Source organism: Parasteatoda tepidariorum, chromosome 10 (assembly GCF_982258835.1).
Source record: "Parasteatoda tepidariorum strain Cologne lab strain chromosome 10, Ptep-v5.0, whole genome shotgun sequence".
Classification (NCBI taxonomy): domain Eukaryota; kingdom Metazoa; phylum Arthropoda; class Arachnida; order Araneae; family Theridiidae; genus Parasteatoda; species Parasteatoda tepidariorum.
In genome coordinates, this window is record NC_141764.1 from 71,421,519 (window position 1) to 71,442,361 (window position 20,843).

The following is a 20,843-nucleotide window of genomic DNA, read 5'->3' on the forward strand; positions in this document are numbered from 1 at the left end:
TCAAAGTTATTAGAATGTTGTATAATTTACCGTGTTTCTGGCTCTATGGGAACATCAAAAAGCGCTTTGGTAATGATTTTGGTAAAATTAATTTTTAAAAATGGTTTTATAATGCATGTTGAAATTTAGTAAATGTGGTAAGATTTGGTGATTTGACCAAATTTGACCATTTATACGATTAAACTTATTTTTCAGTTTTGGATTTTCACTAAATGTCTGGTAATAATAGCTATATTTTTGAAAACAAAAATTTCCTGTAAACCGTTACCATCTGAACGGAAACCGATATGATTTCAACGATTCTGTATATTGGTTTTATTACCAGAAGTATATATATTTTTTAGTATATATTTTTTTAGTATAGTATATATTTTTCACCAAGGAAAAAAAATTGGAGCAATTGTGGAAGATGGTAAGTGAAGAGAGCAGGTTTGCAGCTTTCAAGTACGTATAACTTTAGGTAAAAACCCGAAGTCTGGTATATTTGTCTACGACAAGAATTCCCCCCCCCCTCCAACTCAAAATCTGAAGTCATCTGCTACTATGGAAACAAGAACAGTGCATTTCAGAGAGGGTAGCTTCCTTTCACTCCGGGGCTAACACAATAAACTGAAGAAAAAGATTCCCTCTCTCTCGTTGACCCGAGCCAATTAAACAATGACCCCACACACCTACTTGAAATAGTTATACCTCGTTACCATACCACCACGGGTCCAGATGAATGACTAGGGGAGTTCTTACTTTAGACAAACTATAAATACTACAATATAAAAAAAATTGATGCATTTTAACACGAAAAAAGGTTAACAATAATGCAACTACTTTAAGCCAAAGTAGTGAATAATTACTTTGTAAAGTAGTTGCATTGTAGTTCATTTTTGGACTGTCCATAATGTCCATTGTAGCCATTATTGTTGTCAATTTTCGGTGTTAAAATTCTAAATTTGTATTAAGGACAGTTCCTAGCGTAATAAAACATCAGGAATGTTTTGATGTAAACTTTTCTCACTAGAAGAGTTTCAGATTTATATACAACCTTTAAATTGAATATGAAATCTCGATTTGGTGTTAACTTAGAAAAAAGTGTTCCTTCACACTCATTTTTAGGTTTCTCAACATCAAATTCAGAGAGATAAAATTTTTGTAGTGCTTAAGTTTTTGCAGCATAGTTTTTATGGGTAAAACGTAGCTAGTTCGAAGCATCCTTTTATATGACTCCATTCTGCCACTTACCAAACCTTTATGGGAAAACCTAGAAGCCACGTTTGTAAATCCTAGGTTTCATCGGTTTACTCATATTTAGCAGATTTCGGGCTTTTGCAGAAATATATATATTTAGACACTTTTAATCTGCAATTATTATAAATAACGTACGCTAATTCCATTATTATTTTCTTTGCAAACAGTTATTTTACAATGTTCTACGCAATTAGTATTGGGATATCTGCAGTATTTTCTAATCTACCTAGCACTTTTCAGATTTATTGAAGAGAACCTACATATCATTTGGCTAATTTTATTTTGGCTCATAAGTGGTGTTAAACAGCTGTCCCAATTCTGGGTTTACAACTATCAGTGTCCAACACAGTAATTCGAATTCAATCCAGAAGAAAAGGAAACTTATGGATAAAGCATTGGAACAAACTAGCCTTCCTGTAGTACTTTTTGATGGAACTAACCAGCATTTGCGTCACAAGGAGAGGAAAACCACGAAACTCCTCCGGTCATTTTGATGGCAAGGGGATTATAATCCCTGATACGTCTACCACTGAGGATATTTTACGTCAGTACTGTGGTTCGGTGCGAGCCGGAAGCAAAATTTGCATCAACCAGCATTGGCTGGAATTCAAACCTGTGTCGTCTTATTGGGTCCAAATTGAGAAGCCAACTCAGCTCCTTTAGGTAAATTTTATTTTATTTTATAACCGTTGTTGAACAGCTGACCCAATTTTTTGGTTTACGACTACTATATTTAACTCCGTAACCTTGTATTTTGAACCCAATCCAGGAGACAAGGAAACTCTTGGATCAAGTATTGGGAAAATTTTGCCTTCGTGGCTAAATTTACGTATTAACGTAAATTTAGCTAACCCTGTACTAACCCGTATTTACGTTATATGAAGAGGAAAACCACGAAAACCTTCCACGATTAGTCTGACGGCAAGGGGATTCATCTAAAACTGAGGATATTTTTAGTTAACACTGTTGTCGGTGCGAACCTGGTGTGACATTCGTATCGACCAGCCATCGATAAAATATGAATCCCGGGCACCTCATTGGGAGGCAAATGCCCGATCTCCTAAGCCACCACAGCCACCTTTAGGTTAATTTTTAATTTTTTAACCGTCGTTGAACAGGTGACCTAAGTTTTGGATTTACGACTACTAATAACTAGCTTAACCGCTCCCCGCCCCGAGGGGGGCATCCGGAGACACTCCGAAAGTTCGAAGAGCGCGCAACAGTTCAATCACATAAGCAAACATATTCAAAATTTTCAAATTAGAGTTTTAACAAATAAGTAGAATATTAAATATGAAATCCAGAAAACAGCGTTACTTAGAAGTGAACTAAATACAAACAAACATTACAAAGAAAATAAACAGTATCAATCAAGGGATATATAGATGCCGCATCTACAGTAGGGGTGAAAAGTTAATAAAAGGAAACAATTTCACATGGTTAAATATAGGATGTTTGTAACTCAGAATATAATTACAGCTGGCTCACTAATATAATATAATTACAGCTGGCGCACTTTACGACTACTAATGTTCAACACCGTAGCCTTGTAATTTTGAACTAAACCCAGAAGACAAGGAGAACTCTTGGATAAAGTAATGACAGAAAATTGTCTCCGTGGAGGACTTCTTGATGGAACTAACCCGCATTTACGTTTTATGGAGAGAAAAACCACGAAAACCTTCCACGATTAGTCTGACGGCAAGGGGACTCCAAATAATTCACCTATCAATGAGGATATTTTTAGTTATCACTGTGGTCGGTGCTAGCCGGGTGCGGGTTTCGTATCGACCAGCCATCGCTGAGATTCGAACGAGATTCACCTCATAGAACGAGATTCACCTGCAGAACGCTCTATCCCCTGAGCCACTACGGCTCCCTTTAGGTTAATTAGAAATATCATTCATTGGTCAACTTGCCTGATTTATTTAAAGACGTTTGCAATATGTGTACCTTAAAGTAAGTTTATTGTAAATAGTCCTAAAGTTTTATTGCAGTAGGTCTAATCAATTTGAATCTAATTGAGTAACTCTCCTCACATTCCCTAATTATTGTTTCAAAGGTACGTAGACTGATTGTATTAAACCTAAAAAAATAAAAAATAATATCAGGGTAAAGACTTTCTAAATTAGCTTAGCACAATGTTGCAAGCTATCAATTTTCGTAAATGGTCAGGTATATCAATTTCTAATAGTTTCTGTGAAGTGCCGGTCATTGTTTGAGAAAAATTCGTTGTTACAATAAAAAAAAATATCTTCATTATCCAATTGCAACAGCTAGTTGTTCGTTATTTATACAATAAAAGAATCAAGTATCGACGACGAGCACTTAATCTAGTCACATTCATTCATGAAAAAGAAAGGAAAAACAATTTTTTCATAACAAAACATGTTGTGGCAGCTTTTAATTCTCGACTGCTTTCTTTTTGCACAAAGAAGAAGAAAAAGCATAACAGCTAAAGGGAATAATAGCTGTTAGTAGTTGCTACTTTTTATAACCCCGATCAGATAGAAAAAGGAACTCTATCTTTTTCTGTTTTCTTTTTTCTTTCAAAAAATATTGAAGGTAAGTACTTAATGTGGTAACAAGGGGTTGATAAATGATTAATGAGTTTGGTATCGACTTGCAATATCTTTTATAGAAATTGCCACAGCTTTAAGGATGAAACTTTTTCGCTTAAGCTAGGAAGATAAAAAATTACAAACAATTTTTCTTTGTTTTTTTAATATTCCTATTATGAATTCTAAATAAATGTATTTTTAGCTATTTATTTTCTGTGAAATATTGACAAGGAAATTTTGTAAAAACATAATTTTATTTGTAGTTAATAAATTTAAACTTTAACTTAAAGCTTTCTTTGCAATTTTTACTTTTTTTCCGCGATCTCGATCACAAGGTCAATGGTACCTATTTTTTCACAGTTTAGCTGCCTGTTATAAAACAATTAATGAATACTAAAAAAACTTTCCTTGAAAAAAAATTACTACATAAAATATTCTAAGAGTTTTTAGTACTAATTTTCACAAATATTTACACTTCTTTCTTTTTTGAAATGCGGTATTGTTTTGAAACTGCTTTTGGATGTAATAATCTCAATCTAATTAGGAGGTCAGCCCCTGTTTGCTTCACTCACCAATCCCAAAGAGTGCTTCGCAACGTGTTTTGTTTTTAGATTAGTCCGAAGAGCCATTACATTATGACCACCCTGCTAATAACATGTAGGACCACCTTTAGCTTTCAAAACTGCTAGCACCCGCCGTGGCATTGATTCCAAAAAGCGCTGATAGGTAGTCTGATGTATCTGGTACCAAGCGCTCACCAACTGGTCCTGCAATTCCCTCACATTGCGAGGGGGTAGCGTGGTAGCACGAATTTGGTTTTCTAAGTAGGACCACAAATGCTCTATTGGATTTAGGTCAGGTGAATTTGGGGGCCAAGACATGACTTGAAAGTCACTGCAATGTTCCTCGAACCAATCCATGACGATGACCTTTATGACATGGTGCATTATCCTGTTGGTAAACATCATCCCCCACAGGAAAAACTGTTACCATGAATGGGTGAACCTGGTCAGCAACTATGTTCAAGTAGCTTACAGACGTCAGGGATTGTTCTATGAGGATTATGGGTCCTAATGTGTCCCATGAAAACATTGTTCTTGGGCGAGAAACCATGAAAACCTGGGCGAGCCCATTGTTATAGATGGAGGGTGGTCATAATGTAATGGCTCTACGGTGTATATAGAGTTTATTACTAAAAGAAGAATTATTCTATTGAAAGTTTATAAAATTTCTTCTGTTGTCAACACTAATCTGGTTTCGAAGATCTCAAAATTTCTTTTCCTAATTCGTATTTATGAATTCATTAAATAATTTTAGCCAAAGCGATAGTGAAAAAAGTTAATTTCTAATGTTGCTGTACAATTTTAAATATTTACTGTATTTGTTGACTGAAGACAATTTTGATGGAAGATTATCAAAATTCGGAGTAAATAAATAAATGAAATTGGATTGAAATGACTATTGATTACTAAATAAAGGAGATTGTGATCACATTATAACGATCACTGGTTACCCATTGGTTAAATGCTTTTTTTATTTCCAGGATATATTTTCATTAACGCTCCTATATTTCAAGTCATGAGTTAAAAAAGCTGCATTAATTGGTTACTTGCAACTCAAGCAACTCGGCGCCAGCTAGTTGACTACAAACAAGATGGCTTGCTAGCATTCTGGATATTGCTCGCTGAGGTCAAACTAAGTTTCTCCAGATAAGTTAGGATGTCAATTAACTTGAATTTAATTAAATCAATGTTGTATCGCATTTCCTAAAATATAATTATTTTTTGTCCCAGTCTTTTATTACCCTGTATTTCATTCTAACCCTAATTATTTTCGTTTTGTGCATCTGGAAACTTCTTTACATATTTAGTTTGTTTATCTTCTATATGGTTTCATGCCTGTCTTTACGTTACGTAAGAAATAAACTAAATCTTTTTTGTGATAGAATATAGAATGTGCCACTTAAAAGAATTTTTTATGTGATGAACTATACTTACTTAAAATAAAATGGAAAGAACGGTTGCTAACATAAAAACACACTACGCTCAACAGTGTTCAACAACTATGTTTAATACACGCGCTGACGTCACTTGCAGGCATCTAATTGATGATTGTTCGTCGTCTAACGACCTGGATTGATTTTCAGTTTGATATCGATTCAGAATCCAATCAGGTTCGGCACACAATAGCGTAAAGTAGCTTTGAAGGTATCCAATTAAATCTAAGGCTCCTCTATCGGTAAAGTTGAGCTGTCCCCCCATTATGGAGCTAACAAGTTCGCTAGTTACATTGTGATAACATTAGTGTGAAGGTTTGAAGCCCATTTAGGTATTCAAAATTATTGATAAGGGTAATTGTGCTGCGATGAATTGGACAAACAGTTTAAAAAAAGGGCTTTCTAATGTTAAGATATCCATAAGATTTCGAAATAAAGGAGAAATAGGTAATAAATTCCAGAAGATTGTAACTAGCAGCCTGGCAGAGGAGCTCGCTTATGAGAGGTGAATACTCATTTATTTTTAATTATTTAATTTATTTACTTATATATGTAGTATATAAACGATATTAAGCTGTCAGAATTTGTTTCTAAATGCTTGTTTCTGTCTGTTTTTTAAAAAAATAAATAAGCGAATAATTTATCAGGGTTACTTGAATTGCATATCTCTAATTATGTATAAAATATCAGAATTTTCATTGAAAACTGTATTTATTAAGTAAATATTTATTTAAAATATGACCTTTTAGCAATATTTAATAATATGTTTAACGAGTTGGAATGTTTGCGCGGTATAAAACCAGTAAATAAAAGTTAGATATTGGCTGAATAAATATTCGCCAAATTTTTCTTAGAATCGGCAAGTTTTGTATTTACTTATACGTGCTTCCTTTTGTTTGGTTAAAAATAAATATTTAACTGTTTCTTATTGTAATCTATTTTGATTCACTAATATGTCAGATAATTAGTTTTTTAATCCTGGCACATTTAAGTTTCTTTTTTAGTTACTTGTGGTAATATATCGCTTAAACTTCAAACGGTTTGTTTACATTTATAATAAGAAACCTATTATCTCTTTCATATTTTTCTTAGGTTTATCAATGTTATTTCTTTTCTTTAAAATTCTGGTGTTAAATTACTGAAATAATTAATTTTTGTTGTAAAAAAGCTAACGCGAGTATATTTTCAAAATTTAAACTCTGAATCTCTTAATGTGATTTAATTTAAGACTGAAAAGAATTTAGTTGCCCAAAACCAGGATCAATTCTAGATAGGCTTAAATCTAATGCAATCTTAAATTTAGTGATTATTCTCCATTTGCTTGATTTCATTTTATTTTATTACTATTAAAGAAAAAAAAATGCGTATAAACTATTTCTATCTAGTAATGAATAATATTTTTATTTCAAATAACAATTAAAATAAATTTTATAATGAATATGTACAAGTATAAAAAAAAGTTAGCCTAATTGGGTATAATATGAAAAAAACACAACTACTTCGATTTAGTAGGAACAACATATGACGCAATGCTAAACGAATGGAATTTAGTTGTTGTTTATTTAGTTATTGTTCTTAGTAGTTGTTGTTATTTGTTTTAGTTGTTGTTGTTTATTTAGTTGTATTTAGTTTCAATAACTTTTCTTTATAATGCAATAAAATCTGGCGAGCAGCTATTTAAACGATCGAACACTTCGTTTGTTTATTTGTGGCTTGAAGTTAGGCTCGCAGAAAATGCCGTTCATGGGTTAAATTTAGTAGGAACAACACAACCTGTGACGTAAGCTATATTATACCCAATTAAGGTTAACGTCGTTTGCAACTATAAATTGTCAAATCTTGTAGCTCTTCCACATTGGAGAAAAAATTTTGCTCCAAAATGGTGGACGAGAAGTTGATCTAGTTGTTGTAATTGATCTAGTTGAAAAAACTTCTAGAACAACACCCATTTTCCCAAGGGTATAAAGAATAAAATTGTTATAAGAAGATATGTAGTTTTTAAAAATAATGAAACTTATAGATTTCGCTAATACTATTTAACTGTTTTTTTATAAAGTTCAGTTTTGTTTAAAATTATTTTTACTTCGTATCTTTTTGGTAAGATACCGTGAAAAATTTCAAAAAAGTTTCCATAACCCTTTTTATTTTTACCCATTCTAGAAAAAGGTACTCCCTATACTACTTCAATATTATTTATCATACAACAGTTTAAATTTTCGAAAAAAAAATCTTATAAATAGCGTCACGTATGTTACCAAGTGTGCCATGCCTACTACCAGATAGGATACCAGGCATGGTATTTCTTTCTATGTAATAAAAAATAAAGTCGTCTCATATTGTTGTCAGACCGTTTTGTAAACGTTTTTATTGGCTGAAAAAATCACGTGGCAGGATCCAGTTTTCCCTTACTGACTTTCAAATCTTTCTTTGGTTGCTATCAGCATAAAGTTAATAAAAGTTTTCCTATAAAATCTATATATATATTTCTCTTAGACGGCGATAAAAAAAGCCTCATTACAACTCCCCGAATGGCAACGCTGGAAAATCGACCAATGATTGCAGCTAAAAATGTCACATGCCAAATCTAGCTGAAATGGCTCAACATATAGCGCTTTTAAAAACGGAAACTGAAGTAACCAGAGAGAGCATAAGCAAGGCAGAAGTGATAGTCTTTGTCGATAGATCTCTATTTCAATATTTTGTCGAAAGCGCTTTTTTTCACGAATTTATTTGACGATTTTTGATTTATGTCACGAATTTATTTGTTTTACTAGAATTTTTTTGTTTATGCAGGTTTTTCCATTAAAATTCACTTATTTTAATTTTTAATAGACTTAATTATAGCCAAAATTTTAACCTTTTCAAAGAGATATCAGTTTTAGAAATTTTTCTTAAGATTTTATACTATAGCACATTTCTAATAAGTTTAACGAATTACATGTCATTTATTTGAATTCAAATTTATTTTAATGACTTAGTATTTACTAAAAAGATGTAATTTTTTTTCAAAAAAAAGTTGTTATATGGATTTGAATGATTGTTTTGAATTCTTAGAATTTTGTGCATTTGCAATGTAAGTAAGTCAGTAGCGAGCGAAGCGAGCTTGGTTTGCGAAGCAAACCATATAAGATTGCGGAGTAATTTTCGGGGGTTGGCGAGCGTTAGCGAGCAGGGGGCATAGCCCACTAGTATGTTTATATTCCTAATTTGTAGGTACTTACTTCTAATATTTATTTTTCTGTTTTTATTCTGCTGTAAATAAGTTTCGATTTTCGACTTTGTTCTTCGATTTTATTTTGGTTTGTTGTTGTTTTCGATTTCTCTAAGTTAAGAGTTTAAAACTTAAAGAGTTGTTTCTTTATTTTAACATAATTCTATGATATTACCTTATTACGCTATATTTTAAGATTAATATTTTTGTATCGGTGCCTAAACTTATTAACCATTTTTCAATTGGAATTATTTTTTGAGTACTTTCTCTAAATAAATATACCTTATTTTTTTGACGGATTCGGATTTCTAACCCCCAAAATTAACTGGGTAGTCGTGGTTTGGGATAGATAGCCCCAATAGTTTGTTCAGGAGAGCACGCTCCAAAGTTTGGACCCCTTAATGTTAGTTTTACTTTTTCGTATTTTGCTATATCTTTATAAGTCCTAGACGTGATCATTATTTAAAGTTATTCATTTTTGAATTTTTAGAAATAAAAATCTAATATAGCATCGTTTTTTTGAAGTAAGATTAAGATTTACAGTAAAATAAATGAATAACTGTAATTAAATAAATATTAATGAAAAAACTGCAGTGTAAAACTTTACGGTAAGAATGTATTTTGTGATAAAATGGGCTTTATGAATGCTGCACTCAGGATGCCGGTACTTTTCACCGTAATTTTATTTGTTATTTATATCAGAGAAGAAACAACAATCATTGCGATACAATATTCGGCAGTAGCAATTAGGAGGCTTAGCACCCCCCCCTATCCTGGATTATTTATGATCATTAATAGGTCTGAAAAAATTTTTAAGGGAAGAGAAAGCAAACGCAAATCTTTAATTTCAACTTTCGTAGTAAAAACTATTTAATGTTAACACTGTAAAAATTCTGCATAAAATAACTGTATAATACTTTATTGCGTAGCAACTAAAGCGATAGAGAGCAAATGGTGGTAAATGATTTCTCTGGTAAATGAATAAAGAACAGAAAGCTAAGTTATTCTAATAAAGAAAGGTATTAAAATTATATTTGATTTAGATTAAGATTCCCCAAAATGAATTATTCACTGAATAATTGAATTATAAATAAATATTTTTATACAAATAATTATGGTAAAAGACATTTAATAAAAAAGCATTAACTACTAAAAAAAAAAAACTTCTGCTTCATTAACCAAACATGGAACATTCAAAACAGCTGCTTATAGTTTTTTTTTTATAAGTTGTCTTCACTGATTAACAAGTGTCGTCATGCATAAATTTCAATTTTTTAGTTTAAAAAATGGAAATTAGAGTATGGCGATCAACAAGAAATTAATTTAGGGACAACGATATTTAGTTATTCAAGCACTTGTGTTTTCATTACTTGTCTTATATAGCCTTTTTAAAGTGTAATTTAGAGTATTTTACACGAGTATAAAATATGAGAGACTAAAATGTTTCGTTTCTAGGAAGATTTTAGAAACATGTTTCAGGCTGATAGATTTTCTGTTTCTTTTCAACTAATTCCTGTAAACTACTATTTTTTTTATAAAATAATATCTAAAAATTTCCCTTTTTTTAAAATTTAAAAGCTTTTTAAGGTACTGGTTTTGTCAAAAGGAAAATCACGTGAAACCTCTAACAACTTCTAGAATAAATATTTTTTAGGCTTACATCTAATTTTGAAAATGACCTTAGTGGGGTATATGTATATAATGTATGTTCATATGTAAATAAATGAAATTTATAAAGAAAGTAAATGTAACTTCATTTTCCGTTTACGAATTGTAAACCGGTTACTAAATATGGGTATCAAAAAATGTTGCATATCAAGGTAATATCGTAATACTGCTTTTCAATAATAAAAAAAAAGCTATTTGTAATGAGTATAATAGCGGCTAAACCCTTTGGCGCAGTATTTTTAGTAAGCATATTTTTCTTATTTTGTCATTATTTTGAATTAACTTAGACCAAAATAAGTGAAAAATATTATATTTAGCATTTTAATAATTTATAGTTATTAAATACAGTATGAAACACCAGTGTTTTTTTCAGCATTAAAGATAAAATCTTCTAAACTTGGTTCACTTCCTAATAACAATTTTTTCGATTTGCACTTATTTGCAGTTATTTAGATCTAAGTGAAATCATTGAAATTTCATTAATTTACAAAATTAATTGATAAATTTTTGAATATGAATAAAAAAACTTTTTCAAATTATTTTTTACGGATTTTATATTTTAGTTCAAATGTAATTCCGATAATCTTACAAATTCTTTTTATTAACTGTAAGACTGCTTTTAATTATTAAAATAAACCAATCCTTACTTCGTGAATGAATATAGAATGTGTCATTTAAGAGAATCCAAATTTAACAGGCTAAGCTTATTCGAAATAGTATGAGAAGAACATAAGTAAACGTTAACATAAGTAAACGTCACGATTCAACAGCCAATCGGGATCCATTTTTTTGATGACGTCACTTGCAGGTATCCGATTGCTGCAACATTGACCCTCCAAGCACATTCACGTAATTAAGCCCAACTATGTGATTTAAATCACATGGTAGAGCCAAATCACATGGTTGGATCAAATCACGTATTCTTCTTTTAGAGTTGGAAATACCCAATAATAAAATTTTTTATAATTAACTATTTAATTACTATTTTGTAATTGTTTTTAATGACTTTATTATAATAAGTTTTTATTATTTCATAAAGTATAGAGTTTTAAATTTCTTTTGAGATTCAGATTAAATCTATTAAATGCCTGTTAGTTAGAAAAATTGTTTTTTCTTACAACTAACTTAAGCATGATAATTATTGAAGTTATCGATGATAATTGATATTGTAAGCTGTGTTTTTCAGAAAAGTATAATTCCATTTGAATTTTTTCAGTTTAGTAACAATTTCAGTTCAACAGTCAGTTTCAGTTTAATTTTTTAAAAGAAAAAAAACATTAATATCCTTACCAAAAAAAGAAAATATTTTTATTTAAGTTAAGCAGAATTTGAAATGGATGAAGAGTCAAGGATCGATTTAGACGGTGATTTTGAAAGTATTGACGCCAATTGCAAGGAAATTTCACTAACTCCTACAAAGGAACCGCGTTCTCTATCGTTTAATCACGATTGCTCACAAATCCTAATTGAAGAGCCTGAAAATGATGATGACTTTGAAAAAAACTGGAATAAAGAGTCTGAAAATTTGACCAAAAACTTATCCTTGGAAATACTGTGGAGAACTTCTTCCATTTCATTACATGATGATATAGTTGGCGTAGATAATCGTATCGGATTAGCGACTGGAAGTAAAACGGAATTGGAACGAAAAATACGCAGATTAGTGAAAAAAGCAATGAAGGCTTCTGGACCTCGCAAGAAAAAACAAAAACGTGTTGAAGTAAAAATTAAAACAGTGAAGATTAAAAACCGAATTCCTAAAACAAATGTTAATGTACTTGTACGAGCAGCTGCTGCATTGACCATTGGATACTTAACTACAAATGTTCTCTCATTTGCAATGGGCTTTTATTTGGGTCAACTTTGTGACAGCTTTCAGGGTGATGTAAAACTTTTAGAAGTTTAAAAATACAGTATCTTGATGAAATATAACATGAATAAGTATAGATGAAATCAAAATAAATATCAAACTACGCGTGATGTTTATAAGTGTATTTATTTGTAAAATGAAATGGTGCTGTTTCATTTCGAGGATAGTATAAATTTCCAAATTATTATTAATGCCATTGATGTACCCATTATCAGATACAGTACTACTGGTACTGTGGTAAATTGTAATGCCGTAATAGCCGGGCACTGAAAGTCGAGTACTGTTCAAAGTCTTGATGGATTGATGTTTTGAAAAGGTAAGTTAATTTACAATGTTAAGACGTGCGGCAGCATGCCAGGCAAATCAAATGAATTCAATTGGATAATTGTTGCCAACCTCGTTCTGATTTATTACAGTATAGATGGACTTATTTGTTCTCGTATCCCTTGGAATTTTGTTTAGAATGCGGATATTGGTGTCATACACATTGTTGCTTTTGGTTGCTGATATAACACGCTCACTGAGCCACTTAAGATTTTTGTAATTACGCCCGATATTTGGGGACACGTTGTGAATAAGTTCACCTGTGGTTGAAATAATTTTTCAGAAGTCTGTTGGCAGAGTAATGATTTGAGTAGATTTATCCATTGCCACTATTCCATAATCAATATCCAACAATTGCTTTGCGAAACTTTCAGCTGATGCATCATGCTGTAGTTGAACACGCATGTTGTTTACCGAATTAAATTTAACTTTGCCATAACCTTGATGATTCGAGACAAGCATGAAGTTCGTCTGCATGAGTTAACGTGGTATTGCTGGTAGAATTTGCCAAAAATCATCAGTCAATAACATTAGTACGCGGCAGAAAAAATATTAATTTTCCTTCAAATCTTTTAGCGCACGATGAAACACTTTTAATGCTTTGCTGTGAGCCATAGCATATTCATCTTACATTACAAGTGTGCACGATTAAAACATTCTACCCATTCCAAAATTTTTGAGCACCCTCCACCGAAACAGAATAGTACCAATTTGGTCCTATCAAAAAAACAAGAATTATCAAATTAGCACCCTACTGTAGTTCGTAATAAACCCAACCATACTTGTAAATGACTGTTAATAATGACTGTTAATAATTGTTGTAAATGACTTAGCTGTTAGAAGAGAAATAGACTAAAATCACTGCACAAAAATGGGTGCGCTGTTTTTGAAGTATAACGGCTTTTTTCGAAGCTTTTTCGTCAAAGAAATAATAGTGAGACACGGTTTGAGTACCTTAAAATTGAGGCATAGCCTTAATTTTAAACAATATATGGGCAGTTTTAAAAAATGGGAGCATAACACGAATTTAAACGTTTTTCTCTAACCAAAAATAACAGTAAAAGAGTTTCGTGTAAATTTATAATTTTTTTGGGCAACAGGAATTAAAATAAATTATTTCAAAAGTTTTCCATAAATGCCTCTATCATTTTTTTAAATCAAAAGGCCCACTTTTGGACATTCATAATATTATCTAATAAGCCAATGTAACACCCAAAATAAATGTATAAATAAATAAATAAAATAAAAATAACTAAATAAAAAGTAGTTTCCACATGTTTACAAATAAAAATAAGAGTATCAAGTTTAAATAACTAGGCTACTCTATAATATCCTTTGCAAATAACAGAAATTTATAAGCAATATTTTATTATATAAAAAAAGTTTGGGAAAAGTAGTTTTGTACTTTGATGTATATCCAAAAAGTAACAGACAAACAAAGTTATTACTCTAACAGAAAATGGATAAAAATTACTTTAAGCTTATTTATCTATTCTTAAAATAATTTTTTTAAGCATTTAAGTATTTTCGTATGATTTAATGAAATACTATACTCAGTTGCAAGTTAAGGAAAAACTATTATCCCTAGCCTGTTTGCATGCCGAATATTGCATGCCAAATATATGCCGAGCTCCCAGCACTAACGAATATGAACACCACTAACTTTTGAAACGACGTTGCACAGCCTTCTTTTTGCTTGCTTTCTTAAATTGTGTGAAATGAGGAATATTAAACCGATTGAATAATTAATTAACAAGTAATAAGAATTGATAAAAATAATATCTAATAATCGTAACAAATATACTCCTTTCTGTTTTCAATTTAAGAAACTGATAAAAAAAATGCAGGCGATTTTCTGCAGCGAAGCAAAAGTAAAAATTCATTTTCTCAGATTTGATTTGTTAAGGGCATGTCATCATAAGAAGCGCCATTTTTAGTGGCCCAATCAAATCTAATGCTCTTGCAACGTCGTATAGTTTCTTTTTCTAGAGCGAATGTTCTTTAGCGAAATATGTTGCCAAGTCTAGGATTCCAGTAAGACTACGAAACTATAACCATTTTTAATAATTCTACGATATATGTCGTAAATGATATCAAGAATCAAATTTCGGTCTGACTTGTTTAACTTTCAAAAGCGTTTATAATGTTTTGAAAGCAAATCATATAATTTGATTACTAAATCAAACGGAACTATATACAGTTGCGGATGATTACTTAAATCCTATACCGCAATGGTCTTCTCTAAATTTGCAATAGAGTTTAGTTAATTCCTTTCGTATATAATCTTAAATACCTACAATGTTAGTTATCCACCAGTAGTACTTTACCACAGTTAATTAAGCATCACTGGTGTGAATAATAATTTGGCGATATTTTTAATGGCCTCCCTAAACAGATAAGTACCGTTCTTTTTATCTATTTTGTTTTATTTGTCTAAACTAAAAGTAATGAAAATAATATTTATTGCATAAAAATAAAATAATTATTAGCTATACTTAAACATCTAGTTTTTAGCTTCGATTTTAGAATTAAATACATACTTAAAACTATGTTCCTAAATTGCATCAAAATTAGAAAATTTTATTTTATTGAGTTTAAATTTAACATTGTATGAAATTCAAAATTAAAAAAATACCCATCCGGGGAAAAAATATCGATTTCCTTCATTTTCTTGGATTTGCCCTAAGAGGCAATTTATTGAGAAAACTGAAATAATTTAAAGTATATTCGCGAATATTAATATCTTTTCAGTAGCTTGAAAAATGCAGCAAATAAGCATCCACAGTTCTTTATTTATTGCTCTAGTTGGGAAAAGGAAAGCAAGTTAATAACAAGTGATGTATTTTTGAAAAGAAATGTACAAGTTGAATAGCTTTAAGTCCATTATTAAATTTGCATACAACAGACCCAAAGTCATTGTTAAAGCTCTTAGAAAAGAGAATTACATAATGATGCTGACGGAATATTAAAGTGGTTTTCAGACAGCGAATATAAACATCACATTATGTTTTAGAGTTATTAGCATATCGATTTTTTTTCGGATAGAAACAAATTTGAATAATAAATCAATTAGTTTAAAAATAACTAATTCTAAAGAACTATATTTCAATTTTTAATCTTTTCTTCATAGTTTAAAATGAAAAAAAGTTTTAATCACTTTTTAATAAAATTTTAGTATTTTTTTTAACAAAGTGAACGAAAGTTTTCGGAAAAATAATAATTGATGGATGAGAGCTTGTTATTTTCAGCTAAGAAGGAAGCTTCTGTTTATTTTAAAGTTTATTTCTTGGGAAATATTTCTCGAACTTATTTCAAGCGTTAGATTTTGCTATTTAAAATTGCATTATTTGACGTATTGTTATAAAATAATAATCATTATAGGGTAAATATTTTGCTTAGTTAAATACGAAGATAAGTTAATAATAAATTAAGCATTCTAAAGAAGTACATTAAAGTTTAATTGCTTTTAATACATAATTAATTTACTAAAGACGCAAAGTCATCGTTAAGCTCTTAGAAAAGGGAATTACATATTGATAACGAATCAACGAATATAAGCATCACATTATGTTTCAGAGTTATTAACACATATAGTTTCTTTTTTAATTGAAACAAATTTCAATATTAAATCAAATAAAATTAATTTAGAAATAGCTAATCGTAAAAAATTATATTTTAATTTTTAATCTTTTTTTCATAGTATAATGCTTAGTTTAAAAGGAAAAAGTTTAATCACTTTTTAGTAAAATCACTTTTTCAGTATTTTTGAGCAAAATGAACAAAAGTTTCCGGAAAAATAATAATTGATAAGAGCATGTTATTTTCAATTACAAAGAAAAAGCTATTCTTTATTTTAAAGATTGTTTCTGGGGATTACACGAATTTATTTCAAAATTCAGACTTTGGTAATTAAAATCACTCAGTTTGACGTAGCGTTAAAAGTTTTTGCTCTAAAATGTTTTTATCATTCTTAAATAAAATAATAATCATTATAGTGTTATCTTTTCACCTAGTTTAATGCGAAGATAAGTTAAAAACAAATGATACATTTTCAAAACGAAATGTAGAAGTTGAAGTGATTTAAATACATTATTAAATTAGCAGCAGCAGACCCAAAGTCATTGGTAATTTTAATAAAGGGAATTATTCAAAGATGCAATTCGGATGAATTTTCACTTTAGTACACAATTTCAATTTCATTTTAAATACAATTACCATTGACTTTACGGTATTTAGCTTAATAGGAATGAGTTTTAAAAGCTTATATACAAATAAAAATAACCGCATTGTTTTCAATAGTTCGTCTGTACGCCACCTCAACATGTCATCCAATTTGATTTTACTAATGCTTACCGGAGATAATGAATCAGAATAAGCAATTATTGAAGAAATTGCTGCAAAATACCCACAAAAATAAATTATTTTCGATCAAACAGAGCTGCAAGCTAGCAAAAATCACTTATGCTATCTGTGCAATATTTGAGGAAGCTGAATTGTTTGAAATTTGTATTCAACGATGCTTAAAGATAATCCTATGAGGAAAATCCTTGTTCACGTTCCCCTGTCAGACAAACTAAATAAAAATTTTGAGCACTTTTTAGAATTTGCGATTAAAACTACTTTTTTCACCTACTGTCCGAATTTCAAGTCCTAACGCGAACAGTTCTGTAGACATAAGAGAGATATAAAAACAACCACCCAAATTTTTTGTTATTTACGATTAACATTTTAAGACACATTTTTATAATTCTAATAAAATTATTTCCAATTGGATACTTGCACTTCAAGAAGAAGAAGATCATAGATACCCGAACTTGTGAGCTATTACGTCAATGCTAGCTAGTTGTTTATAAAAAAAATGGCATACTTAAGTTCTAGGTTTCTCCACATAAATGAGAATGTTAATTAACGTGAGGTTAATTAAATACAGTTCCGTATCACACATGGAATTTGTTGAAATATAATTCTTTCTCGTCTGCGTCTTTTATTTAACTTAGACTCATTATTTGTTTAGGTGTTCTTTCGTAATCGTGATATATTTTTGTTTGTGTACCTGGCAACTTCGATGCGTAATTAGTTTGTTTATGTATTATATGGCTTCGTGCCTGTCTTTGTGTTAAGTAAGAAATGTGTAGAATTGAAATCCTTTTGAAAGAATAAAAAATATGCTACATAACGGAATTTATTCTTGATGGGCTTGACTTACTCTAAATAGAATTGAAAGAACAGTTGCTAACGTAAACAAAAGCCACGTTTCAACAACCAATCAGAATCGAGATACCCACACTACGTCATTACCAGGTATACCAGTATGACGCACTAAATCTACGACTAGTAGAAAAGTTTGAAATTATATTCATATTTCATACAGTCATAATATTATATTAAAATACGAAATAAAGTTTAATTAATCCTAAGCAATAAAATAAATTTTGAATAAATAAAAAAATAAGTAAAGTTTTCGAAGGAAATTATTTTTTTATGGAAGAAAAACTAAAAAAAAAAAACAACAACCTTAAGTATATTATCTTTCCTCTCTTATATTCTCCCAAAAAGTCAGCTTCGTGGTTGCCTTTTTAATTTATTGATCCTTTCATCCGCTTAAGCCTATCTATTTAAATTTTAATATCACTGGGATTTTCAAAATTAAGCCTTCGATAAAGAGAGGATTTAATGATTTCTTCAATTATAAGTTGGTGGATTTTGTTGGGCTTAACTCTAAAGATCCTCTCAACATTTCGTTAAACAGCTTTATTCTCGCGTGTTTTATCTAACAAGTTATTTCATAAGTAAGAAAGGCCAATAAAAATATTCATCAATTTTTAATACTAAAATAAATTGTACAGTTTTTTTTTTCATGAAGTCACATGAAATGTTTGCTCATTTACTGAATATTCATTAAATTTTGTAACGTGAACTTTTTTTCAAATTGTTTACTTTATGCATAAATTTTCGTGCTTTTATCTGAAATTTAAAATAAATTTTTGGACATAGAAATGAATTATAAATGAAGTATTAAACTGTTAATCAACTCTTGTGACTAACAAAGAAGTCATAATTAATTACACTGTAAAAAATTCCAGATGAAATTACAAAAAAAAAAGTAAAAAGTAGTAGGCACTCAGGGTGCTTTTACTTATTGCCGTGAAATACATCGTTTCCGGAACATATTATGGAACAAAAATCTAATATAAATTTTTACATTAATAATTACCGTAAAACCACTGAATCACTCTAATTAAATGAATATTACTGCAAAAATTATGATACAATATTTTTGATTAAAATGGACATTATGGTAAAAATGGATTTTGCGGATGATCTACCGAAACTGCTGGTACTTAATACCGTATTTTGATTCGGAATTTTCATAATGCATATTGATTTATAACAAACTTTAAATTATATGAATTCAAGTAAATAATTACTAAATAGTGAAATTAGTTTTGCAACCGTTAAACAAACAAATAAATAGATAGGCATGCTTCACCTTTACAGTATAGAGACGTCAGATCTTCAAAATGCTCAAGTATGACCACTATGTACAAATATGACTTTGAAAATGAGGTACGAAGCGCAATATAATGACAAGTCGTACTTTTTAAGTTGTTCTGAAAAACATTTTAAGCAGCTTTTTAGTGAAAGATACTGAGATTTTCATGAATGCAATAAGGTAATTGAACTCATTGTATTCGAAAATCCGATACCTTTTGCTGCCATCCGGCGATACTTAAGTTTCGGGACTATAATTAAATTAATTTCGCAGGGTAAATTTTAGACACCGAGAGGTAACATTATTAAAAGAACTATAAGAAAGGTGTGAACGAGCTACAAAATTAAAGGAACTAAGACACAAATAAAGGAGTTACATGATTAAAAGAACTATGAGAAAAGAATAAATGGTTTTCATGATTAAAAGAACTGGGAGAAAAGGAATAAAAGAGTTAAATGATTAGAAAAGCTATGAGAATAAAGTAAAGGGTTTACATAATTAAAGAATTGTGAGATGAAAGCAAAGGGATTTCATGATTAAAAGAACAATGAGAAAGGAGTAAAGGGGTTATATGAATAAAAGAACTATGAGAAAGAACTAATGAGGTTACATGATTTAAAGAACTATGAGAAAGGAATAAATGGTTTTCGTGATTAAAAGAACTGAGAGAAAGGGAATAAAAGGGTTAAATGATTAGAAAACCTATGAGAATAAAGGGTTTACATTATTAAAGAATTGTGAGATGAAAGTAAAGGGATTTCATGATTAAAAGAACAATGAGAAAGGAGTAAAGGGGTTATATGAATAAAAGAACTATGAGAAGGAACTAATGAGGTTACATGATTTAAAGAACTATGAGAAATGAATAAATGGTTTCCGTGATTAAAAGAACTGTGAGAAAGGTAATAAAAGGGTTAAAGGATTGGAACACCTATGAGAATAAAGTAAAGGATTTACATTATTAAAGAATTGTGAGATGAAAGCAAAGGGATTTCATGATTAAAAGAACAATGAGAAAGGAGTAAAGGGGTTATATGAATAAAAGAACTATGAGAAAGAACTAATGAGGTTACATGATTTAAAGAACTATGAGAAATGAATAAATGGTTTTCGTGATTAAAAGAACTGAGAGAAAGGGAATAAAAGGGTTAAATGATTAGAAAACCTATGAGAATAAAGGGTTTACATTATTAAAGAATTGTGAGATGAAAGTAAAGGGATTTCATGATTAAAAGAACAATGAGAAAGGAGTAAAGGGGTTATATGAATAAAAGAACTATGAGAAGGAACTAATGAGGTTACATGATTTAAAGAACTATGAGAAATGAATAAATGGTTTCCGTGATTAAAAGAACTGTGAGAAAGGTAATAAAAGGGTTAAAGGATTGGAACACCTATGAGAATAAAGTAAAGGATTTACATTATTAAAGAATTGTGAGATGAAAGCAAAGGGATTTCATGATTAAAAGAACAATGAGAAA

The 20,843-nt window shown here is 30.1% G+C and overlaps 1 protein-coding gene across 1 annotated transcript in view; it reads right to left on the bottom strand.

Moving 5' to 3' along the window:
• Positions 1-20,843, bottom strand: part of LOC107439657 (arrestin domain-containing protein 2) — a 230,078-nt gene that overhangs the window by 17,690 nt on the left and 191,545 nt on the right. The gene's annotated exons all lie outside the window — the stretch shown is intronic.